Source organism: Vicia villosa, linkage group LG6, assembly GCF_029867415.1.
Source record: "Vicia villosa cultivar HV-30 ecotype Madison, WI linkage group LG6, Vvil1.0, whole genome shotgun sequence".
Lineage (NCBI taxonomy): Eukaryota > Viridiplantae > Streptophyta > Magnoliopsida > Fabales > Fabaceae > Vicia > Vicia villosa.
Genome location: NC_081185.1, coordinates 22,141,697 through 22,149,422, shown reverse-complemented (window position 1 = coordinate 22,149,422; position 7,726 = coordinate 22,141,697). Strand labels below are relative to the sequence as shown.

The following is a 7,726-nucleotide window of genomic DNA, read 5'->3' as shown; positions in this document are numbered from 1 at the left end:
TAGCAACGTCAACAAGAAGAAGCTCAAGTATGGAAGGCCGAGTTGTGACAAAAACTAAATGAGCGATAATATGGACTCAAGCATCAAATGGAGGATATAGAGAATGAATTAAGGTAGTAGATTGCGCCCCTACGAAACAATGTCATTGGAGCATAAACCAATAGGATTATATTTGAGGTATTTCAACCATTCTTAGATGAAGTCCAAGAAGTAGCTATTTTTGTTGACGTTAAAAACCTACCATTGACTCTTATGACAGAATAAGTGACTCTCAAAGTCATACATGGATGTTCATAAGGTGTAAGTTTTTTTTTTTTGCGGGGACTTAAAGTATGTAGCTCATAAATGGATTGCAGGTTTTCCTACAAAGGTTCATCACAAGCTTTGAAGACCTTGCAACCTATTTTATTGCCTAGTTTTTTGCAAACATCGAGAAGACTTTCTTGGTAACAAATTTTTTTATGCCCAATGTCCGTCAACTAGGTCTTTGAAGATCTACCTAACTCAGTTCAACAATGTCACCCTTAAACTACTAGAACCAAATGAAGATATTATTTTCATGGCCTTAGAGAAATGTTTGAGCTCGATAACTTTCATTGAGAGCGGGGAACATATTGGGGTTGGGGAGATCGCTAAAAAAAACTGATCATGGGAGATGTGGAGCAGAGACTGGACAAATTAGAGCCAAATGAAAGGGAGATGAGAGAGATCTAGGAGGAGAACAAGTATCAAGAAATGCTCAGTTAGGCCAAGGAGCCTTACCAGAACACGGGACGCCATTTAGAAGAATTCATACTCATGGGCCAATGTGTTCATGCTAGCCCTTTTTACCTCAATTTTATCCTCATGGATAACTTGAAAGGGTGTTTCCAATTTCTTTCACATAATCATAATGTAGAACACTAAAAAAACTCATCCATGACTAAGGCAATAATAATGATAGTTTTTCCTTTTAAGTTGTCTTTCACTTTTTCTTTATCTTCTTTGGTCAAGATTTCTTTAGCCTTGTTTTCCACAACACCGTCAATTAGATGTGTGAGAACAAAAAGACCATTTTTTTTACAGAAGTCTAGATATTACAATCTATCCTCTCTAAAAAGATTCCCATCTTCTGTTTTCAATAAGCATACTCTTCTACATTGAAGGATGGGGGTCTGTTTAGTAAATTGTTTAAAGTCATTCGTACTTTATGAGACGATTAGAATTATAGCAAAAGTTAGAATCTCATGCCACTTATTGAACAATTGACTCCAAACACAATGGGGTGAATTGTGATATATGTTTTTTAAAATCTTTTTATAAAAAATGGTTTATTCTAAGAAGAAGGTAGAAGCAGAGATTAAGTAGCGGAAAATATAAATGGTAGAAAAAAATAAAGAGATACGGTAGGAGAGATCACGATAGAGATTATTCTAGTTCATCCTTGAACCACAAATCCTACTTCGGACCCCAAGAGTTTCCTCTTGAGATTTCTAAAATCAATAACTTGAGCATTTACACAGGTTCATCCCAACAACCTTAATTACACCAAGCTTTTTATAGATTTAGCTTGCAACCTTTAACTCTATTACAACAATACAAGGGGACTAAACTCTTGAATACACAAATTCATCACAATAATATGAAAATGAAACTTTGAGATGAAGCTTTTCACTCTCTCAGCACTAAGGCAATTTCAAGAGAATAGAACTGATAACAAAATGAGAATGAGTGCAATATAAGAGTGGATAATTCAGATAATTTGTGATTTGGAAATGAGGAAATCACTAATTTATACAGGAAAAAATTTAGCTCTAAAAGGAAACAATTCATGGACCTGAGAGTTGTCTAATCGATTAGAAACGATAACCTAATTGTTTAAAAGGCTTTTTAATCGATTAAGAGCTGAAATCATGCATTAATCGGTTATATAGTGAGTTTAATTCTCCTAATTGGTTAGAAATTCTTAATATTTTTAAGTACTTTCCATGATTGGTTTTAAGAAGTTTTGAGAAAAAGATGAAGACTTTTAGTACGTGTGTGTGTGCGTATGCGCATCACTTTAGTAGTGCAAGACTAACTATTGATTCATTTATATTTAACGAATCATATACAAGATATTGACCTTTAAAGGATATTGACCTGCACATCACATAGAACCACAGGCATGTCAAAAATATATGTTGGGAAGGACAACTTAGGCCCTTATAACTTGGTTGGGCAAAGCTAAAATTTATATATTTAGAGATAGTCGTACAAACTTCTTCATGAGACCAACCAATATTTTATTTTTGAAAGGAATCATCTTCCTCTACATTAGATCCTTAGGAAGAAGTCGTGGTGCAAAGCAGAAGAGGAGAATGTGAGCTAAGTTAGGTGCAAAGTGAGGAGAAGGTGAGCTAATAGTTAAAAAGAGAATCATGGAGAAAGGCATCTGAAGTGCGGGTCCTTTTTTTTTAAAGTTGTCATGATAGTAAAGAAAAAAGAGAGAATGAGGATACAACTGATATTATAAGACTAAAAGTGTTACTCAATCACTTAAAAATATCACTGGAATCAAATTATGTATTGTAATGTAGTTAATTTATAATTGATCAGCATGATGCATAACAATTGTCTATTCTTTATTATATTCACTTAAGAGGATGTGGATTGGTACGAGCCGATATGATGAAGAACAAAAATTCTAGCCTAAGCAAACTTGATGCTTGGGGGATTATGCACTAACACGAGCCAACCTAATGAACAAAAAAAGTCGCGTCTATTATACTTTGACCATTCAACTTTCCCAACTCGACTTGATCGTTCGTGCCAAGCTAAGTCCCACGTTGATCAGCAGTATGAGGCTTTTTCTCAAAGTTGTGGCCCTCTTAGATAGGGTTCAAAAAATCCAAGAACTAAATCGAACCGCCGACCCGAATCGAACGAAAGTTAAAATAATCGGACCGTTATATTTGGTTAATGAATCAAACCATTATGCACAAACTGTTCTAGAACCGAATTGAAACTGAACTCAAACCGAACAAAAACTGAAAATGAAAAATAGCTTAACAGTTCGATTCTTTGATAAATGGTTTGGTTTGGAAAAAATTGTCTTCTAACGGTTCGGTAAGATTCGAAATTTCGACACAGTATACCAAACCAATAATTTTAATTCAATTCGATTTTTAATAAATTAAAACAGTTCGATTCAATTAGAGTGAATTTTTATTATAATTTGATTCGGTTCGGTTCAATTTTTTTCACGAAATGTAACCTAGGCAATCTTACTCTTAGATAGTGCTTCATGACATGTCACATGCACATGCAAGTGACTTAAGCTACACTTACTCACAAAGGAACTTCTTTCTGTCAGCCAAAATTTCAATTTTAACCATAGGTGCTTGGCTTTAAAGGGAACTTCAATACCTCAATATTTTAAGGGTAAAATGTTGGAGAAAATCAAAAAATTACTAATTTCAAAGAGGATTTAATAATATTTGTAAAATGTAACTTTTGCAACAGTAGTTTGCCAAACAATGATACCAAACACACAGTACTATGTTAACATATTTTTAACATATATAAATCTAAATTTATTTAATTTAAATTTAAATATAAACAAAATGCACATTTATTATTTTCTCTTTCTTTCTAAAAATACTCTTAAATAAATTTGTAAATAATTTGAAGAAATAAATATTATAATTTAATTAAATTTAACAAATGTATTTTTTTTTTATAAAAGTCAAGAAAATTACAGACTCAATTATCCTCTTTAATAAATTTATAAGTAATTATTTATGTTTATTATTGAGTTCATATAAATTATATATAAAATTAAAATTAGGAAAAGAGTAAATACAAACATAACATCAATCTGTATAACTTTGTAGACCATGGTGTACGTTACCCTCTTCCTATTTCTTCCAGTGTCGTCTTTTATTTGGGTCCATTCTCTTGTCGTATCGTGAATTCTAAAATCACCATTTATGTATCTAATGTTTGTATTATTGCCTGTGGTCTCTGCAGCATCTTCTACTCTCTCCATTTGGCAGTGACATGTATTTATGCAATGTGTATTTTCTGTATTATTGTGCATAAAATTTTGTCTTTTATTTTCTTTCTAAAAGAAATAAATAAAACGACCTTCATTTATTTAAATTGATATAATACATCAATAAAGAGTAATATGAATTCCCTTAAAAACAAAAATGATGAAACTTCAAACAAATTTTAAATATTGAGATTATGTATGAAAGTGACATAATATTAACTTAAGAGATCTTAGAACTGTTTGGCTAATTGGCCCACTGTATTTTAAGGTTTTAACGGAAATTTCGGTGTCTTTGTGGTTGACCATAGACACCCGTATGAATTGATTGACTAATATTTTTGAGGTCAAAGAGCATGACATTATAGTAGTAGTTGTCATGATTTAACATAAACTATGTCTTGGACGCGTCAAGGGGATCCATTCTAATTTTGTTGTATCCCGAATAGGCATCCATAAAGCTCAATGTGTGGTAGCCCGAGGACCCATCAATCAGGCGGTCAATATTCGACAAGGAATATCGGTCCTTAGAGCAGACCATATTAAGGTCGATGAAATCCATACTCATGTTAGTCGACTATCTCACGCTCTTCTTCTCTGGAAAACTAGGTGCCTATCTTTGTCATTTGGTGAGCTAGATGACCTATTTGAACTTCCTTTAGATCTTCTGTATGCGTGAGCCTCTTGTTGTCGACACCCAGTATGTGATCCTAACTATCGTTGTCTGCATCTAGAGCTTCAGGGAGTGGGACAACTCCAAGGGTGAGCTCTTCGCTTCCCATTCCCAGGCTGCTCTGATAAAATTCTTGGACGCTTTGCTAGTCTTCTTGAATTGTCCCGACTCACCCAATAGGTAGCAGGTATTTCACGACCACTTATTGGATGGATATAATCGCCCATAACGCATTAATTGCTAGTCTGCCAAATATGATATTATAAGGTGATAAAGTGTCCAATATGAGGTAGTTGACCTCAATCGCCTTGGAGTTTGATCCCACACCGCAGGTTATCTCTAGGATTACATGAACCCTTATTTGCAATTGTTCTCCCGACAAACATTTCTAGCGAACCTTGGAATGCATTAATGTTTTTGGGATCGAGCTAGAGTTTCTAGAAGGTGTTCTAGAATAAGATGTCAATTGAGCTTCCGGGGTCTATCAAGACTTGCTTGATACCACAACTTCTGTGATGCACAATGATGACCATAGCATTTTCATCATGAGGGAGGATTCTTATGGCGTCACTGCTAGACAAAGTGATGATGGCCCCTGGTTCTCTTAGCATTGGAGAATCCTGGAGATATTACGTTCGCAATTAGCACATGCCTGACAAATTTCTTCTAGGAGGAGATGAAACTTCCTCCATCAGCAAAACCTCCAGCTATGGTGTTAACCACGAATTCTGGATCTTTGCTATCCATTTTCGAGAGAAGATAGTGAAAATGGAAGTGATTACGAAAGGTCTGGCCCAAATTAGTTTTACTGAGGCCCCACGGTGGGAGCCATTATTCATGTCAAAAAGTACAAGATGCGTGGCACCCCTTTGCGGGTAGGCGTGGTCAGAGGCTTTAGGTATTTTGTGGTGGTTAGAGATTTCTCACAGTGGTAAGAGATCATGTGTGATGGTGTTTACAATGATGAAAGAGCAAGCTCACGAGAGGTGAAAAGCTTTGTAGCTGTTGAAAGTATTTTGGGTAAATATTTTCTAATATATCGTATCCACAGAGACTGAGTTAATATTGTTGTCGTTCTATAGTCGAATTATAATGAGTTAGTGAAAAGTATTGGTTTTGATTGTTTAATCTCAAATTGCAAATAATAGAATAATAATTGAATGACTAAAAGCTTAAAGAACGAATAACAATGGTGAATGAATATGTTGAGTTCTAGGGTTCATCAACCTATTCATATGCAATAATCAATTAATCCACAAGTGAACATTATCTAAGTTATTATCTTCATTCATCCTCAAAACTGATATTATGTCTAATGATCAATCTAGAACCACCTCTACCGGTATGATATTCGATCTCTCAGAATAAATATAAAGATAAAGGGACTTAACCGCGATGATTTATGAAAACTTCTTCAAAATCTCATCTCTGAGTATTCATCAACAAGTCAATGTAAAAACCTAGGGCAAAAGTATAAAACCTATCTCTCGATTGATAGTTCAACAATGATATAAAATAAAAGCAAGGTTTTTCATTGATAATAAAACTTAAACAATTGTTCACAGGAATTAATCAAAGTAATTGCATCTTCATAGGTTAACTACTACCTTAAACTCAACACAATGGGGTTTAGCTCTCCATAGCCATGAAGAACACACAAAGTTTCATAGAGGGATTCATCTTCATCAAGGGAATGTCTTCAATTGAAGTTGAATTCTCCGTCGGAAGTTGTTTTATGCTCTGGAATAGGATTGCTCTCTGAATTTCGTTCACCAAAGATCTCCCTCTTATGAGGATTAGGGCTTCTATTTATAACAATTTATCCTTGTAACGCAGCCACCGCGCCTCGGCACGTATTGGCACAGCGCGAACCAAAGTCAGAGGGGATGGCGTGTCTCGCCCCTTAATGTCGCGGCTCGGCCTTTGCTTCATCCCACTTCTTTGTGATTTCTCTTCTCCAGAGTCTCTACACCTGCGTGTTTCTTCGTCTTTACTTCTCAACTTCAGCTCAAAACTCATAAGATCTACTCAACTTTAGCTCAAAAGGTAGTTAATTTGACACCTGAAAACACTACTAATTCACTCCTAACAGTAGCTTTTAGGGGTATATCGTATGTATTACGATATGTCCCTTCCCATGTTAGGGATGAGATATTTTTAGAGGCTATTGGACATGTAGTTAGGATTTTATTGGGAGTGATAATCGTCCCCTTAGTTACAATGGTGGAATGTTGAACCCCTACTTTATAGGGAGACACAAATTAGGTTGTTGACCCTAATTTCTTTTTGACCGACACACGTTTTTTCCTACGACTAGGCGAGTAGGGAGCGCTTAGGATGAGATTGCCCGTAATTGTGGACGGTAGATGGATGTTGTCCCTTATTGTCAATTGTAATTACCCCTCTCTCTAATAGATCTTTACAAATGTATCACTGCAAAATCAAACAAAATATTATTCTAAAGAAGTAAAAATTAAATCAAAATATTATTTTAAAGAAGTAAAAATTAAATCAAAATATTATTCTAAAGAAGTAAAATTAAATGATTGAGGTATTTGGATTCTTCCTATCACTATTGTTTTTTAACAAAAGTGTTTTATATAATTTATTAAATCATATTAGAATTTTAACAACAGGTTGAGATGGCCGAGTTGGTCTAAGGCGCCAGATTAAGGTTCTGGTCCGAAAGGGCGTGGGTTCAAATCCCACTCTCAACATTAATTTTTTCCTTTTTTTTCCTTCCATCTTATACACATAGATATGATTTCAACATGTTTTTTCCAACTTCAATCAACTTCATTTGTTGCATTTCAGTCCCAATTCTTAAATATAATATGATTTCCTATAAATCTAATCATTTGTAGTCCTTATTTTGGTCTTCTCTTTATTTAAATGATTCAATTTTATACATTATAGAAGAGAATTCAATTCGGATACTGATAGAATCTTTCCAATTCTTCTTTGTACTACACTATTTGTAGTACAATACTTTAAGTAGATTTCACTTCATTTCTAATATTTCTCATTTATATTTTACATTT

The 7,726-nt window shown here is 34.4% G+C and overlaps 1 non-coding gene across 1 annotated transcript; it reads left to right on the top strand.

Annotated features, from left to right (window-relative positions):
* The first annotated feature begins 7,321 nt into the window (after positions 1-7,321).
* On the top strand, positions 7,322-7,402 carry TRNAL-AAG (transfer RNA leucine (anticodon AAG)). The gene has a single exon. It is a non-coding gene; the product is annotated as a tRNA-Leu (tRNA).
* Positions 7,403-7,726: the final 324 nt, after the last annotated feature.